Genomic DNA, 19,735 nt, shown 5'->3' with positions numbered 1-19,735 from the left:
CAGTGGCTAAGACTCCATTCCTCCTTTGAAGAAAGCCCAAGTTCGATCCCTAGTCAGGGAACTCAATCCCACATGCTGCAACTAGATTCCTACGCCTCAACTAAAACCCGATGCAACCAAATAAATATTTTTTAATGACATTAAGTGTTTGTTTGTTTGTTTTAAACCCACTGGTATAAATGAGTTCAGCCAACGAGGGGGGTAGATTTGGCAATGTCTTTCAGCATATAAATTGCATTGATGCTTTTTCCCACTGGTCTCACTTCTAGGAAATTAGACACTGCACAAATATTCTCCATGGGTCTAAAAAGAAGTATTCTCAAAGATAGTCATTGCAACAAAGCCTGAAAGCAACCTAACTAACTTTTCCCCCAAGAAACAGGGAGACTTTTACATTCTCCTCAAAACGCCTCATCACTTCAAATATTCCGAACTTTCCTTGTCCTTTCTTTTTTCTTTCTTCTCTGATTTCACTCGCATATGATTTCCACTGACAAGTTATAGTAACGTCCAGTATCCTCCTACTTTTTCCTGGGTTTTATCTCTCCGTTGAGACTATAAAGGCAGGTGTGAAATTGATATGAAAACAGACATCTTATACTTACACAGCTTGATGTCTGCCCATCCTGTTCTCATGAGGTGTTATTTCAACACTTCCATAAAGCACTGTTATTCGTAAAATTTCCATGTCTGACCCTTAGTCAAATACACCCTGCTAATGTTTTTGTTTCATTTTTATCGTGGCAAAACATCTATAATATAGAATTCACCAGTGAAACCATCTTAAAGTGTACAATTCAGTGACATTCAGTGTGATGTTGTGCAACTGTTACCATTATCTTGTTCCAAATTTTTTTCATCTTCCCAAACGGAAACGCCATACCCATTAAGCAACCACTCTCCATTCTCCCTCCCCTCAGCCCCTGGCAACTGCTAATCTACTTTCTGCCTCCATGGATTTGTCTATCCTGAGCATTTCCTATAAATAGGATCATGTATTTTCTGACTTTGTGACTTCCGCTACTTACCATTATGTTTTCAAGGCTCATCCCTATTGTAGCATGGATTAGTTAGTTGTTCAGTCACTAAGTCGGGTCCTACCCTTTGCGACCCCATGGACTACAGGCACCAGGCTTCCCTGGGCTTCACTATCTCCCGGAATTGGCTCAAATTCATGCCTGTTGAGTTGGCGATGCTATCTAAACATTTCATCCTCTGTCACCCCCTTCTCCTTTTGCCCTCAGTCTTTCCCAGCATTAGGGTCTTTTCCAATGAGTTGGCTTTTCGCATCAGGTGGCCAGGGTATTGGAGCTTCAGCTTCATCATCAGTCCTTCCAATGGATATTCAGGGTTGATTTCCTTTAGGATCGATCAACTGGTTTGATCTCACAGTCCAAAGGATTAGTTCTTCATTTTTTTTATAGCTGAATGACATTCCATTATCAATAGATGTGGATATGGATTTTGAATCATCAGGCCCTTCCATATTCCCATTTTGCACCCAAACTTGAATCCACATTTTCCAAAATCTATAGCATGACTGAACTGCAACCCATGGGAATTTTTAATATTTACTTATTTATTTATTTGGCTGTGCTGGGTCTTAGTTGTGGCAAGCAAACTCTTAGTTTCATGTGGGATCTAGTTTCTTGACCAGGGATTGAACCGGAGTCCCTCCACTGGGGATGGAGAATCTTAGCCATTGGACCACCAGGGAAGTCCCAGCTCCTGGGACTTTTTGAGTAATGGGTTTCTCCTGGTTTCTGATGCATTGTCCAAATTGAGGCTTCATCTTAACCAGCTTCAGAGAATTTAGATTGTGGCTGAACTTAACAAATAAAATGCTAAAGAGATGGAAAAGCTGCCAAGACAAACTGTTTGTTCGTCCTGAATAAGACAAAAAATATTAAGAGAGTACCGCCAACTAATATGAACATCTTACCACTGTGATGTTCGCGTCTCTCACCTCCTTCGTTCCTCCCAGTGTAGTTTTCAAGAAAGATGAAAGACACAAGGGAATGCATATAAAATATTTTTATTTCTCAGAAATATTTCCTTTCACTGTTGCAAGGTCCAGGACTCTTTCCTGTTGGCTGAGAGTGACAGTTACCTGAATCCAGGTGGAAAAAATTACATAAAAATTATAACTTAAAGAAAACTGTTTTCCAGACTCACAGACATAGAAAACAGATAAGTAGTTGCCAATGAGGCCGGATGGAGTAGGAGTTTGGGATTAGCAACTGCAAAGTATTACATATAGGATGGATAAATATCTGGGTCCTACTGTATAGCACAGGGAGTTATATTCAATATCCTGTGATAAACCATAATGGAAAAGAACAATGAAAAAAGGATGTGTATGTATATATATGCACGTGTGTGTGTGTATTTCTGCTGTATAGCACAGGGATTCAGATATAGGTATATATATCACATGCCACATGTCATGGCCAAAAAAAAAGGGTGGGCTTATTTCTGGATAAGAAAATAAGGATAGTCTAAGGACCATCCCTCCCCCTCCCAAAAAAAAAAAGAATGTCTAAATCCAATTTAAATCAAAATCTGTACCTAAAAGAATATAGGAAAATTATTCTGATATTTATCTAGAAAGGGGTTTCTCAATCTCAGGGTTTACGGACATTTAGGGCCAGATCATTCTTCGTTGCAAGGGCTGTATTATGCATTATAGGATATTTCGCAGCATCCTTGGCCTCTATGCCATTATATCACCTCATCTGTGACAACCAAAACTGTCTCCAGACACAGCCGAGTATTCTCTGGGGTGCAAAATACTGACTGAGAACCACTGGTCTAAAAGAATAATTAAATCAGCATCAGGGGACTTCCCTGGTGGTCCAGTGGTTGAGAATCCACCTTCCATTGCAGAGGTGGCAGGTTCCATCCCTGACGGCAATTCAGATTCCGCATGCCCCGGGGCAATGAAGCCCACAGGTCGCCCACTGCAAATACTGAACCTGAGCACCACAACTAGAAAGAAGCCTCTGCATTGCGATGAAGACCCAGCTAAGGGGAAAAAAAACTAGCAATGAGAAGGAAGATCTGGAAAAGATCTTTTACTGAGTAATCAGGAAAGCAGTAACACTCTCACACATCAAAATATTAAAATACTCTAAAGCTAAAAAGGAAACAAACTTGGGCAAACTCTGGGAGATAGTGAGGGGGCAGGGAGGCCTGGCGTGCTTGCAGTCCACGGGGTCCCAAAGAGTCAGACACGACTTAGCGACTGAACAACAACTAAGTTAAAGTACGTTTGAATAGAACCAAGTGTAGCCAGTTTTATATCAGGAGTAACCTAGGAAGGTGTTCCCATTTTTAATCACTTTAAAGAATTTTTACAGGCGTATAGTTGATTTACAATCATTTATTTTTAAAGGTCATTCCCAGTCAGCTGAAAAGAGAAAAATCTTCAACATCGTTATTCAATAAAAGTGGCCAGGATAATTATTTAGTAATTCGAGGAGGATAATCTATAGTCATTAATGAATGGATTTAAAAACTTTACAAGTGTTTTTAAGTTTAAATGTAATTTACCAAATGGAGAATTTTAAATTGTTCTATCCTTCTGGAACAAACTAGAAGAATTTAGAATTGGGTATGTATCCATCTTTCCAGAGAGAGCCCTTGCTAAGGCACCAAAAACATGACAATAACAAGTTCAGGATTTCACTCCACGAAAATGAAAAGGTCGGCATATTTATAAAAAAAGAAGAAGAAGAAGAAATGATCAAAATGAAAACACCAGTAACAGAGAGAGAAAATATATTCAACAAGCATGACACAAAAAAGGTTCATATCTGCCTTACAGAGAGGGTGTTTACAAATTGATAAAGGGGAAAGAAAGAGATCCTATTAGAGAATAAGCAAATGGTGTGAAGGGACTGTTCTCAGAAAATAAAATTGCCAAGAAGTCAAGGGTTTAGGTTTACTCTTAAGCAGAGAAACGGCGTGAGTGAAAACAACTTAGCTGGGTGCCATCATTCACCTATGAAATTCACCGGTTTAAAACTAGGCACAAGGGACCTTCTAGGGAGTCCAGTGGGGGCACTGGTTCAATTCCTAGTTGGGGAACTAAAATCCCCTTTGCTGTTCTGAGCAGCCTAAAAAATAGAACAAAAGAAGACCCAGAGATTACTCTGTGTGTGTGTGCTCAGTCGTGTCTGACTCTTTGTGACCCCATGGACTGTAGCCCACAAGGCTCCTATGTCCATGGGATTTCCCCAGGCAAGAATACTGGAGTGGGTTGCCATTCCCTCCTCCCGGGAATCTTCCTGACCCAGGGATTGAACCCAGTTCTCCTGCATAACAGGCAGATTCTTTACCATCTGAGCTGTCAAATCATCACATTGCACACTTAAAATGTGTACCATCTTATTCATCCACTGCACCTCAATACGGAGAAGGCAATGGCAAGCCACTCCAGTACTCTTGCCTGGAAAATCCCATGGACAGAGGAGCCTGGTTGGCTGCAGTCCATGGGGTCGCTACAAGTCAGACATGAGTGAGCGACTTCACTTTCACTTTTCACTTTCACACATTGGAGAAGGAAATGGCAACCCACTCCAGTGTTCTTGCCTGGAGAATCCCAGGGACAGGGGAGCCTGGTGGGCTGCCGTCTATGGGGTCGCACAGAGTCGGACACGACTGAAGTGACTTAGCAGCAGCAGCAGCAGCAGCAGCACCTGAATAAGCTGGAAAACAGATACTCTGCAGCTGGACAATGGTGATGGTTGCATGATATTGAGAACATTATTTAGTGCACTGAACTGTACACTGTATGGCAGAAACCAACACAACATTGTTAATATTAAAAAACAAAAAAAGAATTTTAAAAAACTTCAAAAAAATCAAGATGGTAAATTTCATGCTATATATTTTTTTCTATTTTTCTTTTTAAAAGAACAACAACAAAAAAGTATAGCTCTGAGTGAAAGAAGTCAGTCTGAAAAGACTACATATGATTCCAACTATGTGAACTTCATTTTGGAAAAGGCGAAATTATGAAGATAGAAAAGATCAGTGGTTGCCAGGGGCTCGGGAGTGGGACTGAGAGAAGGAGGGCGGGATGAGGAGGTGGAGCACGCTGTGAAACTACTCTGTATAATACTGGCATGATGGTTTGTGTCAGAACCAAAGAAGGTGTGACACCAAGTGAACTCGTGGGCGAACGGCCGCCTTGACTTCAATGCTGGCTCATCAGTTGTAGCAAACAAAATCCACTAGTGCAAGATGCTAATAATAAGGGAAATTGAGGGGGGTGGTGGGAAGAAGGTATCTGGAAACTATCTTTTGCTCAATTTTTCTATAAAGCTACTCTATGAAAACATTTTTTAGAATATAAGTATTTAAACTTTTTAAATGTATTTAAAACGGAAACAGAAGAACACCTCTCTTGGACCCCCAGCTAGCATCAGTGAGATGCAGTGAAAACAGCAGCTGGGATGGGGGGTGGGGTGGGGGATTAAGCAGCCCTCTCCTGGAATCCTCCTACCCTGTGGGTGGGAATGTAAGTTGGTGCAGCTACTATGGAAAACAGTATGGAGATTCTTGAAAAACTAAAAATAGAGTTACCATATCATCCAGCAATCCCATTCCTGGGCATATATTCAGAAAAAGACAAAAACTTTAATTTGAAAAGATACATGCACCCCAGTGTTCACTGCTGCTGTTGTTACTCAGTTGCTCGGTCCTGTCTGACTCTTTGCAACCCCATGGACTGTAGCATGCCAGGCTTCCCCGTCCTTCACTATCTTCCAGAGTCGCTCAAACTCATGTCCATATGTCCAGGTTCATAGAGGCACTATTGGCAATAGCCAAGACACGGAAACAAGCTAAATGTCCATCAACAGAGGAACGGATAGAGAAGACATGATACTTCTATAAAAAATATTATGTATTTTATAAAAATAAAATATGTAAATATCAGAGATAAAAATAGAAATAATAAAAGAATGAAAAAAGAACAAAATACTGCCATCTGCAGCAATATGGATGGACCTAGAGATTACCCTACTAACTGAAGTAATTCAGAAAGAGAAAGACAAATATATGATATTGACCATACGTGGAATCTAAAAAGATTATACAAACGAACATATATACAAAACAGAAACAGACTCACAGACGCAGAAAATAATGTCTAGTTACCAAAGGGGGGCATAAATTAGGAGCTGGGAATTAACATATACACACTACTATGTATAACATAGATAGCCAACAAGGACCTACTGTACAGAACAGGGAACTATACTCAGTATCTTATCATAAACTATAATAGAAAAGAATCTAAAAAGAATTTAAAAATCTTAAACCCTTTTCTGTTTCTGAATTGCTTCCATGAGGGGCACTGTAGGAACACCCCCTGACACCCAGTAGGACTGACCCAGGCATCTAAGACCCCCGCCCCTCTCCTGGCTTCCTTTCAGCCACTTGAACTTAAGCTTTGCTGTATCTCCCCCATGTCTGAGTCTGGAGAGCACTCCTCCTCCCATCAATCATGTTACAAACATTTCCTGAGAATTTACTAGGTGCCAGGTTGACTGTATCTATTTCTTGGGCTCCTGTAACAAACTGCCACAAACTCAGTAACTTAAAACAGCACATTTATTTTCTCATGGTTCTGGAGTTAAGACATCCAAAATCGTCTCAATAAGCAAAAATTAAGATGTCAGCAGGCATAATGAAAAAGAATATAAAAAAGAATGTGTATAGCATATAACTGAGCCACTTTGCTGTATGGCAGAAATTAACCCAACATCGTAAACTGACTGTGCGTGCATGCTCAGTCCCTCAGTTGTGTCTGACTCTTTGCAAGCCTATGGACAGACTCCTCTGTCCATGGGGCTCTCCAGGCAAGAATACTGGAGTGGGTTGCCATGCCCTCCTCCTGGGGATCTTCCCCATGTCTCCTGTGTCTCCTGCATTGTCAGGCAGATTCTTTACCACTGAGCCACCTGGGAAGCTATGTTTTCATTAAAAAATTTTTTTAAAGATGTCACCAGAGTGTGTTCTTTCAAAAGTTCTTGAAAGTCCATTTCTTTGTCTTTTCCAACTTTTGGAGGCCACCTGCATTCTTTGGTCCATAGATCACTCCTCCATCTTGAAAGCCTGCAACACCAGGCCAAATCCTTCTCATGTTGCCATCTCTCTGGTTCTCTCTCTCCCGCCTCTCTTCCATATTTAAGGACCCTTATGATTAATTACACTGGGCTCTGCCAGATAAGGCAGAATCATCTCCCCATCTCAAGGTCAGCCGATTAACAATCTTCATTCCCCTTTGCCATATAATCTAACATATTCACAGGCTGACTTAGGAAGTGGATGTCTTTGGAGGGGCCATGGTTCTGCCCACTACATGGTGGATGTGGCCTTAAGTACAAACAAACAAGATCTCTGCCCTTGTTTGTAGAGCTGATAGTCTAGAAGTAGAAAACAAGCCATAAACATGGAGGGGGGAGGCAATAATAAAGATGACTGAGAATAGCAATGAGAGCTGTGAACAAAATAAAACAGTGAAATCTGATAAGAGATCATAAAAACACTCATGCTGCTGAGTTAAGGAAGAGCCCTGTGGCATACCGCAGGAGACCATCTTCCCAGGTGGCGCAGTGCTAAAGAATCCATCTGCCTTTGCAGGAGACACAAGAGACGCAGGTTTGATCCCTGGGTCAGGAAGATCCCCTGGAGAAGGAAATGGCAACCCACTCCAGTATTCTTGCCTGGAGAATCCCTTGGACCAAGGAGAGCAGTGGGCTACAGTCCATGGGGTCGCAAAGAGTCAGACACAACTGAGCAAATTCCCTTTCTTTCTTTCCAGTATTCTTACCTGGAGAATTCTATGGACAGAGGAGCCTCGTGGGCTATATAGTCCATGGGGTTGCAAAGAGTTGGACACAACTGAACGTGCACGCGCACATACACACACACACACACACACACACACTAACTCTTAGTTGCAGTGAGCAGGATCTAGTTCCCTGATCAAGGATCAAATCAGGCCCCCTGCATTGGGAGGGTGGAGTCTTAGCCACTGGATCACCAGGGAAGTTCTCAAACTTGCAACTTATTTATAGTAGATAAATAAATCTAGAGATTCAATACACAGCATAATCACGAGTCAACGATACTGTCTTATAAACTTCAGAGTCTTTAAGACACCAGATCTTTATTGGTCCCACCACACACACACACATTATAATTATGTAATGAGATAAGGGTGTTAGCTAAGGCTATGGTGGTGTTCCTGTTGCAATATATAAATGTATCAGATCAGCAGAGTACATCTTACACAACTGTGTTTCATTTAAAGAGACTATTTAAGGGAATGTATTATCTCATAGAACAAGAACTTCTGATGTTGAGTGGCTCCAGGATTCCTAAAAGGAGCAGAATCAAAATCCAGATTCTTTCCACGCGTTACCCTTCTGTCTGCAGCATGTTGAGTGAACAAAGATGCTGAGCTCAGTTTCGGGATGTGCTAGGTGGGGGTGTGGGGGGGGGCGCTGTCAGGAGGCAGCTAGAGCTCAGAGCAAGACATGGAGCCAGAGCCATTCCTCCACTGTGGGAGAGGATGGGAAGACCCTGGGAAGGTGTGTGGAGTGAGAAGTTGGCCCCTGACGCAGCAGCTCTGCACACACCTGCCTTCATGAAGCACCTGCTGCATACCCAGCCCTAGCTGAGCTCCAAGCAGTCAGGGGTTCCGAAGGGTGGGGTCTCTTCCATCCAAATCAAGGATGTGGATGCAAGGATTTATTACAGAGAAGTCACCAGGAAGGGAGGGTGGGAAGCAGGATAGAGCAGGGGAAAGCTAGGTAAGTGAGTGAATCCATGTGAAGGCCCAGCCTGGCCTCAGCCTGATGCTGCCAAGAGCCCTGAGTGTGATGATAGCTTGGAGTTTGTTCTGTCTCCTGAAAGGCGCTTGGCTTTGACTCTCTGGACATTTGCTATGAGGCACGACAGATGAGGAAGTAGGGAGGCTCCACTCTGGCTTGCCTCTGCGAGACCACACCAAAGAGCAAGGCAGTGCTGAAAGCCACAGGAGTGAGTCTCAGCAGGAGCACAGGGGAGATAAAGAAGATTCTATATATATATATTTATATATATGCTATATGACATGCATATCGTACATATTATATATATAGGCTTCTCAGGTGGGACAGTGGTAAAGAATTCACCTGCCAATGCAGGAGACATAAGAGATGCGGATTCAATCCCTGGGTTGGGAAGATCCCCTGGAGTAGGAAATGGCAACCCACACCAGTATTCTTGCCTGAAAAATCCCACGGATGGAAGAGCCTAATGGGCTACAGTCCATGGGGTTGCAAAGAGTCATACATGACTGAGTATGTGCACACACACACACACACACATATAAGTATATACATCTACACACACAGCTGCAAGTGATGAATCAGAACAAAATGATTATTGGACACAGTGCAGAGGGTCACCCCAGGCCTCTCCAACAGAAAGCAGACATATTCATACAACGGAATACCACTCAGCCATAAGAAAGAAAGAAACAATGTCATTTGCACAACGTGGATGGACCTAGAAATGATGATACTAAGTGAAGTAAGTCGGAAAGAGAAAGGCAGACACCATATATTACTTATATGTGGAGTCTAAAATACGGCACAAGTGAACTTATCTATGAAACAGAAATTGGCTCACAGACATAGAGAACAGACTTGTGGTGACCAAGGTAGGGGGCAGTGGAGAAGACTGGGAGTTTAGCGTTCAGTTCAGTTCAGTTGCTCAGTCGTGTCCGACTCTCCGCGACCCCATGAATCACAGCACGCCAGGCCTCCCTGTCCATCACCAACTCCCGGAGTACACTCAAACTCATGTCCACAAAGTCGGTGATGCCATCCAGCCATCTCATTCTCTGTCGTCCCCTTCTCCTCCCACCCCCAACTTTTCCCAGCATCAGAGTCTTTTCCAGTGAGTCAACTCATCGCATGAAGTGGCCAAAGTATTGCAGTTTCAGCTTTAGCATCAGTCCCTCCAATGAACACCCAGGACTGATCTCCTTTAGAATGGACTGGTTGGATCTCCTTGCAGTATAAGGGACTCTCAAGAGTCTTCTCCAGCACCACAGTTCAAAAGCATCGATTCTTCGCCGATCAGCTTTCTTCACAGTCCAACTCTCACATCCATACATGACCACGGGAAAAACCATTGCCTTGACTAGACGGACCTCGGTTGGCAAAGTAATGTCTCTGCTTTTTAATATGCTATCTAGGTTGGTCATAACTTTCCTTCCAAGGAGCAAGCGTCTCTTAATTTCCTGGCTGCAGTCAGCATCTGCAGTGATTTTGGAGCCCCCAAAAATAAAGTCTGACACTGTTTCCACTGTTTTTCCATCTATTTCCCATGAAGTGATGGGACCAGATGCCATGTTCTTTGTTTTCTGAATGTTGAGCTTCAAGCCAACCTTTTCACTCTCCTCTTTCACTTTCATCAAGAGGTGAGGGGAGTTTAGCGTTAGCAGAGGCAAACTATTACAAATAGAATGGATAACCAACAAAGTCCTACTGTATAGCACAGGGAACTCTGCTCAACGTTATGTGGCAGCCTGGGTTGGAGAAGAGTATGGGGGAGAATTGATATGTGTATCCATATGGCCAAGTCCCTTTTCTGTCCACCTGAAAGTATCACAATGTTGTTAACTGGCTTTATTCCAATATAAAATTAAAAAATTTTTTAATTACACAGATATATTAATATAGTATATTATAAACATATTAATTACATTATGTTATATTACAAACATAATCAGTTCAGTTCAGTCGCTCAGTCATGTCCAACTCTTTGTGACCCCATGAATCACAGCATGCCAGGCCTCCCTGTCCATCACCAACTCCCAGAGTTCACCCAAACTCATGTCCATCAAGTCAGTGATGCCAGCCAGCCATCTCATTCTCTGTTGTCCCCTTCTCCTCCTGCCCCCAATCCCCCCCAGCATCATAAATTACTGCAAATGTCATTTATTTGTCCATTCATCTGCACTATGCTAGTGATCAATGCTAAAACACAGTAGGTCTTTCATCTCTCTGTAGCTGGTGTCTCAACAGGAAAGAACTTCTCCATCTAGAAAACTCCTATTCATCCTTCAAAGCCTAACTTAAAGTCTACTTTCCCTGACTCTCCTCTCTCTGATGCCTTATGAGATAACACCTCCCTCTACCGTGCTAGTGTGGAAATGAAGGAACTGCTGCAGCATTTAATTCAATAAGTCAGAAAGAAAAAACAAGCCTAGGAAGGAATCTGTAATGAGTGACAGAGTAGAACTTCATCAGGGAGAACACATAAAAAAGTTAGAATAAAAAAAAAAGGAATTCTGGAACAGAAGAGCCATATTTCTAGGCACTTAATTCAAGAAACAGAAAAAACAAATGCAATTATCTAAAACCAGATATAGACAGGCTCTTTTAATAGAAGAATATGACAAGCAACTCTATGATCAAAAATTTGAAGATCTCAGTGAAACTAAGTTTTCTACAAATATATATGTTACCAATATTAACTCAAGAAGGCACAGAACACCTGAATGAATAAATAATGATGGAAAAATAAAACTGAAGACATTATCAAAAAAGTCACTCTCAAACGATTTCGCCATTCAACCTTCAGAAGCCCAGTCTTCAAAAGGTCAAGAAAGAGGTAAAGTTTTCTAAGTTAGATGGAAAATTTCCTAATCATTCTGTAAACAGCCCAACCCTGATACAAAACCTGGCAACCTGAGAAATAATGCTCAAAGACTAAGCTCATCCAATAAAAAAAAAGAACAGAAGTACTAAACACACCCCAGGTTCACAGACTCTTGTCCGTAATTCTGAAAAAAAGAAAAAAGTTCTGCAAAGTGGATTTTTTTTTGGTAAGTTTGGCATCAAAACGAAGTTGATACTCTCTTGGCAAATGTCACATTGCACTTGAAAATATATGGGCTATTTTCAAATATCTTTGGATGTTGATTTCTCACATAATTCCACAGTGGTAAGAGAATGGACTCTATGATTTCGATACCTATGCCTTTAGACCATGAAATTTTTGCACCTGGTTTTATGTCCCTGGATATGTCCCAGTGTCTCCTAGTTTTTATAGACTATGGGAACTTGAATAAAACTTATATCCTACTGTTTTGTGAAAACTGTATAAATCCTAATTATGTTGAGCTGGTTCGTAGTGTTTTTCAGGTCTACTGTATCTTTCTACTTTTCTGTATATTCATTCTATTAATTTTTGAGAGCTTGATACTGAAACTCCAACTAAAAATCTTACTTTTTCTACTAAAAAAATAATTGTAATATATAGTGGAACTACATGTAACTTTGTTCTGTATTTTCCAAATCTTCTGCAAATGTGTTATCATTCTTTCATAATTTAAAAAAATTTTAAAAAGAGAGAAAGTCTCATTTGATAGCCAACGTGACCCACAGTGATATGAGCTTCTTTATAATATCTATGACCCAGAATGTGAATAAATTCATGGACCTTTGCTGCTGAAATATTAATGTGTTTGATTACAAGTTCTTCAACAATCCACTAGTGGTGTTAAGTGACAATACAGAATATGTACTCTATTTTGTGTGTGTGTGTGTGTGTGTGTTGTGTGTGAGTGTGCAAAAATAGCAATTTGCTGTGACCTTAGTGATTTATGCCAGGAATGCAAGGATGAATCTATGTTGGTAGTTAGGTCATGGGAAGCATCAGAGTTCATTTCTCCATCTCTTTACTCAGTGATATCATGCTGGTAGCCTAAAACCATCCATGGGGAGAGTATTTGTGTGCGAACTCAGTCATGTCCGACTCTTTGACCCCATGGACTACAGCTAGCCAGGATCCTCTGTCCATAAAATTTTCCAAGCAAGAATACTGGAGTGTGTTGCCATGCCCTCCTCCAGGGGATCTTCCTGACCCAGGAATCGAACTGGAGTCTCTGGTCTCTCCTGCATTGGCAGGCAGATTCTTTACCATGAGCACCATCTCAGGAAGAGTATTTACAACACAGCAATTGGCAAATTCATCTGAACCTTCCCCTCCCTCCCTCCGTCTACCAATACTGTACTGAACACTGAAAAGTTTTACATAAAATTCACTATCAGTAAGTGAAAGGAAAAAAACAGTAGATGTTCAGCTCCAGAGAAGTCAGAAAGTCATTTGGTAAAATCTTGATCCATTGCAATATAAACATTTAGTAATGCAAAGACATTTTCATGGTCCAGGAAGGTATTATAGCATTGTTAAACACACGGGCTCAGAAGTTCTATTCCCTGGTTTTTAAAAAGATATATATACATGACTTATTTGTCAGTTTGACTGGTCTGGGTCTTAGCTGCTGCATGCAGGATCTAGTTCCTTGACCAGGGATGGAACCCAGGGCCCCTGTATTGGGAATGTGGAATCATAGCCATTGGACCACCAGGGAGGTCCCTATTCTCTGTTTTTAAGCCTTGATGCTTCCATTGACTGTTTTTTCTTGGGTTCTCTGAACCTAAATTTCCTCCTGTGAAAATGGGAATAGCAATAGCACCTACCTCTGAGGACTGTTGAAAAGAATTAAATGAAACAATCCTGCAAAACATATAGAAAATTGATCGGCAATAGTAAGAACCTTGTCAATGGTAGTTATCACTACTGTGTTTTTTGTGAAAAAAAATTTTTTTAATTTTTATTTTATATTAGAGCATGGGTTGCCCAGGTGGCTCATTGGTAAAGAATCTGCCTACCAATGCAGGAGATGCAGGTTCAATCCCTGAGTAGGCAAGATCCACTGGAGGAGGAAATGGCAACCCACTCCAGTATTCTTGCCTGGAGAATCCCATGGACTGAGGAGCCTGGCGGGCTACAGTCTATGGGGTCCCAAAAAGTAGCACACAACTAAGCGACTGAGCACACACACATGTAGTTTTGATCTACAATGCTGTGCTAGTTTTAGGTATACAGCAAAGTGACTCAGTGATACATATACATATAGCTATTCTTTTTCAATTTTTTTTCCCATTTAGGTTATGACCGAGTATTGACTATTGTTCCCTGTGCTATACAGTAGGTCTTTGCTGATTATCTAGTTTACATATAGTAATGTGTGTATGTTAACCCTAACCTCTTAATTTATCCTCCCCCCCTCCACCTTTCCCCTTTGGGAACCATTAACAATTAATTGGGTTTTTTAAATTTATTTTAATTGGAGGCTAATTACTATACAATATTGTAGTGGTTTTTGCCATACATTGACATGAATCAGCCATGGGTGTACATGTGTTCCCCATTCTAAACCCCCCTCCCACCTCCCTCCCCATCCCATCCCTCTGGGTCATCCCACTGCACCAGCCCCGAGCACCCTGTCTCATGCATCGAACCTGGACTGGCGATCTGTTTCTCATATGTAATATACATGTTTCAATGCTGTTCTCTCAGATCATCCCACCCTCTTCCCACAGAGTCCAAAAGACTGTTCTATACATCTGTGTCTCTTTTGCTGTCTCGCATATAAGGTTATTGTTACCATCTTTCCAAATTCCATATATATGCGTTAACATACTGTACTGGTGTTTTTCTTTCTGGCTTACTTCACTCTCTATTAATTGTTAAATATGAAAAAAAGATAACACTTTCCTAAAAAACTAATTATTTTAACTCAACCAGTCTATTATGTTTAACAGAGAAACACAAGCTTTCTAGTTACAGTTAAGGAAAGAATACATTGCCATTATTAGTTAATTCTTGGATGTTCTAATCACCTAGTAAAATAAGAAAAAATAATTATTAAGAGAAAAGGAGATCAAATAATCTCTATTTATAGGTAATAACCATATTTGCCTTCTAGCTGAAAAACTGTTCAAGTTAACAGGAAGTCAAGAAGGCACAGTGTACCAAAGAAATACACAAGCACTAATCACTTTCTTTTTGCTGTTATTGCTATTGCTCAGTTGCTCAGTCGTGTCGGACTCTTAGCAACCCCATGGACTGTAGCCCACCAGGCTCCTCTGTCCATGGAATTTCCCAGGCAAAAATACTAGAGAGGTTGTCATTTCCTTCTCCAGGGGATCATCCCGAGCCAGGGATCAAACTGGAGTCTCTTGGTGTCTCTTGCACTGGCAGACAGATTCTTTACCTGCCGAGCCATCAGGGAAGCCCAATCGCTTTCCTAAAGACCAGCAGTTGCCAAAAAATATAAAAGGGAAATGACTCATTTTATAATAGCAACCCAAATCATATATAACCTAGGCATACATTTGATCATAACTGGATAGGGTTAATGTGAATGAAATCATTAAAATTGTAAGGAATATTAAAAAATGAAACAAATAAATATTCCTGAAAGGGAAGAATATTATGAATTCAGTTCGGTTCAGTTAGTTCAGTCGCTCAGTTGTGTCCAAATTACTAATGTACAAAAAACAAAATGAGACAGATTTATATGGGAAAAAAGCAGAAGAATAATATGTTCCTGAAAGGGAAGAATATTATGAACTACTAAGATACAGGGGAAAAAAAAAGATTTATAGGAAAAAATAAAAAACCAGAAGATCCTTAAAGAGACCCAAATATAGATAACTATTTGATATTTCCAAACAAGGAACTCTAAATCAGAAGGCAAATAACTACTTATTCAATAAAATGGATCTGGGACAACTGACTAAATGTTTGGAAAAAAAGTTACATTTGACCTTCATTTCAACCCTCACAAGCAAATAAATTCCAGATGGATAGAAAAGTAAGATGTTTTTTAAAAAAATGTGGTAACACACACATTAGAAGAAAATACAAGATGAATATTTACCAAAGAATCAATAATAAAGGAAAAGACTGAGAAAATTGACTAATTTTTTTTTTTTACTCTGGGGGCCAAAACCAATTTCAAAAAGTTAAAAAAGAACAGGAAAACTAGAAAAGGCTATTTGAAATGTATTAGCCAGTGGATTATTTTATATGTAAGAGATCAACAAGGAAAAGAAAAGATCATGGGCAAGAGACATATAAAAAATGCTGAACTTCATTAGATATCAAAGTTTTTTATAAATTAAAATAAGATGCAGTATTTGCCTTTCCATTTGGCAAAACATAATAATACCCACTGCTGGTGAGGATGAGGGGAAACCAACTCATATACAGAACATGAGATAAAAAGTTTGCTCCATTTTTCTGAGATCAATTTCACTTTACGTAAAAAATATAAACACCATTCAACCCTGAAGTCTTCCAAACACTCATCTCTGTGACTCAACAGTAGATATTCATTCAAAAGAAATGAAAACAATATTCACCAAAAACCTCTATGTATGCTATTGTGTATTGTAGCTTTATTTATAGTTCCCAGAAACTAGAAACAACCCAAATGTCCTTTCAGGGAATAAAAAGACTGTGGCATAATCCACACACTAGAATTCTTCTCAACAACAAAAAGGAACCAATGACAGGACTTCCCTGGTGGTTGAGTGGTTAAGACTCCAAGCTTCCTACGCAGGGAGTGTAGGTTCGATCCCTGGTCAGGGAATTGAGATTTCACATGCCATGCAGTGTGGCAAAAAAAAAAAAAAAATTTTTTTTTTAAAGAACAAGTGGCAAATACACACAACTATAGGGATGAATCTCAAATGTATTCTTCTGCGTGAAAGACATCAGGATCCAAAAGCTAAATATTACATCCATTTGCATGACATTCTGCAGAAAGCAAACCTGTAATTACAGACATCAGAGTAGTGGTTTCCAAGGACAAGAGTGAAGGGAAGAAATTGGACACAAAAAAATCCTGCAGGAATGAGGGCAAACAACAAAATATTCTGCAGGTATTTGTTAAAACCTATAAAATTGTAGACTGAACTGGGAGAGTCTTACTGTATGTAAATGACACATCAATAAACCTAATTTTTTAAAAAAAATCATCTTAAGGAAGAGCATATGCAAAGAATTGGGTATATGGATGGTTGTCATAGCATAATACATAACACATAAGAAATGAATCATTTAGAATGGCTTCCCTGGTGGCTCAGAGGTAAAGAATCCATCTGCCAATGAAGAATATGCAGGTTTGATCCTTGCATTGACAAGATCCCCTGGAGAAGGAAGTGGCAACCCATCCCAGTATGCTTACCTGGGAAATCCCGTGGACAGAGGAGCCCAGCAGGCTACATACAGTCCATGAGGTCGCAGAGTCAGACACAACTGAGTGACTAAACAACAACAGTGTACCGATGCCAATTTCTTAGTTTTGACAAAAATAGCCTATTTGTACATAGGATGGTAACTTTAGGGAGAGCTGGATATATATAGGACGTATGGAAACTCTCTGTACTGCTTTTTTACTGCTTTTCTGCAAATCCAAAATTATTTACAAAATGAGTTTTTAAAGACTATTTAAACATTTACTATACAGAGACAGATAAGAATGCTGGATGTGAATGCCACAATCCTCCCATAAAATCCCAGCTGGCTTTTATGTTATCCCTTCCATTGGCAGTTGTATTTTTTCACAATAAATATGCACTATAATTTCTTTACAGGGTTATAAAAAACAAACAAGAAGCCAGGACAACCTTGCACGAAGGCTTGGTCTCAGAAGCTCACCTTATGAGTTTTTCAGTCATAAAGCACCTACTATGTGTCAGAGACAGAGTCAACCTTTGTAGAGATGTCTTCACACACACACACACACACACACACACACACACACAAAACCCCAAAATAATGGATGGTATGTTTTCTGTGCCAAGTCATCAATTTCGTGAGACAACTGAGTCAGAGCCCACGGTGTCAGAATTGTGTTCTTAAGCTGTGAATAAACAGTAATTTCCTTAAAGACCAAGGGAGCACAGTTTTTCAACAGTCTTTCGTCTCCTCTGCTTTCACCCTCTCCAGGGACTGTCAACTCCAAGCCCCTAAAATCTGTTAGATGTTTTGAATAATTGACTCCGTTTCTTGCTGATCGTCGGGCAGGGCACACTGTCAGTTTTATGCTGTGTGGTCCAAAAGCAGCTCACAATTTGGCAGCTTGCTTCTTCAGCATCATCAGGGAGAGAGAGAGGGAGGCTCCTAGCCGAGGACAGTGCCATCGTAACATCACGTAATCTTTAGCACATAATCACAAACATCCCGCGCTTCCCTGGTGGCTCAGCGGTAAAGAACCCACCGGCCAATGCAGGAGACTTGGGCTTAATCCCCGGGTCGGGAAGATCCCCTGGAGAAGAAATGGCAGCCCACTCCAGCATTCTTGCCTGGAGAATCCCACAGACAGAGGAGCCTGGAGGGCTACAGGCCAAGGGGTCGCCAACCTCAGACATGACTGAGAAACTAAACAACAAGAAGGCAAGCATCCCATCACTTTCTATTGGTGAGAAGCAACCCACAGATCCAGCTTCCACTCAGAGGAGAGGCTGACACAAGGATGCAAATCCCAGAAGGTAGTCACTGCGGGGGAGTGAAAGTCGCTCAGCCAAGTCTGACTCTTTGCGACCCCATGGACTCTCCATGGAATTCTCCAGGCCAGAATACTGGAGTGGGCAGCCTTTCCCTTCTCCAGGGGATCTTCCCAACCCAGGGACTGAACCCAGGTCTCCTGCATTGCAGACAGATTCTTTACCAGCTGAGACACAAGGGAAGCCCAAGAACACTGGAGTGGGTAGCCTATCCCTTCTCCAGGGGACTTTCCTGATCTGGGAATCGAACCGCGGTCTCCCGCATTGCAGGCGGATTCGGGGGAGGAGAGGGTACAGTCTGGAGTCTGCTTACCTCTGTAAATCAGATCCCTGCTCCAACCCTATTCTAGCTAAGAATCTCAAACCCGGCAGCCAAGAGAATGCTTCAGGGATTAAGCCTAGGAACTATCTGAATGTTATGAGCTGCTTGAGAGAACACAGCTCACAAGTATAGCCAAACCTGATATACACAGAGATATGATTCCGACACCACTCCCCGATTGTGGGGTCTTTCCTTGAACCATTCTCAGACAGCAGCTTGGTGTCCTACCACCAAGTTTAGTTGTCAGAATTCCCTCCCTTTTATGTTTGATCTTTGTTAATTTGATTAATATGTGTCTTGGAGTATTTCGCCTTGGGTTTATCCTGTTGGGGACTCTCTGGGTTTCTTGGACTTGGGTGATTATTTCTTTCCCTATTTTGGGGAAGTTTTCAACTATTATCTCCTCAAGTATTCTTTCATGGTCTTTCTTTTTGTCTTCTTCTTCTGGGATTCCTATGATTCGAATGTTGGAGCGTTTAACATTGTCCCAGAGGTCTCTAATATTGTTCTCATTTCTTTTAATTTGTTTTTCTTTTTTCCTCTCTGTTTCATTTATTTCTACAATTCTATCTTCTAGCTCGCTTATCCTGTCTTCCGCCTCTGTTATTCTACTGTTTGTTCCCTCCAGAGTGTTTCTGATCTCATCTATTGCATTATTCATTGTATATTGACTCTTTTTTATTTCCTCTAAGTCCTTATTAAACCTTTCTTCCATCTTCTCAATCCTTTTCTCCAGGTTATTTATCTGTAACTCCATTTTGCTTTCAAGATTTTGAATCATTTTCACCACCAAAATTTGAAATTCTTTATCAGGTAGATTCCCTATATCTTCCTCTTTTGTTTGTGTTGGTGGGCATTTATCTTGTTCCTTTACTTGCTGGGTATTTCTCTGCCTCTTCATCTTGCTTATATTGCTTTGCTTGGGGTGGCCTTTCCCTCTTCTGGCCGTTTGTGGAGTTCTCTTTATTATGTAGTT

The sequence above is a fragment of the Moschus berezovskii genome, chromosome 8 (assembly GCF_049115385.1).
Source record: "Moschus berezovskii isolate FMDL1 chromosome 8, NW_MosBer_1.0, whole genome shotgun sequence".
NCBI lineage: Eukaryota > Metazoa > Chordata > Mammalia > Artiodactyla > Moschidae > Moschus > Moschus berezovskii.
This window is presented reverse-complemented; position numbering follows the sequence as displayed.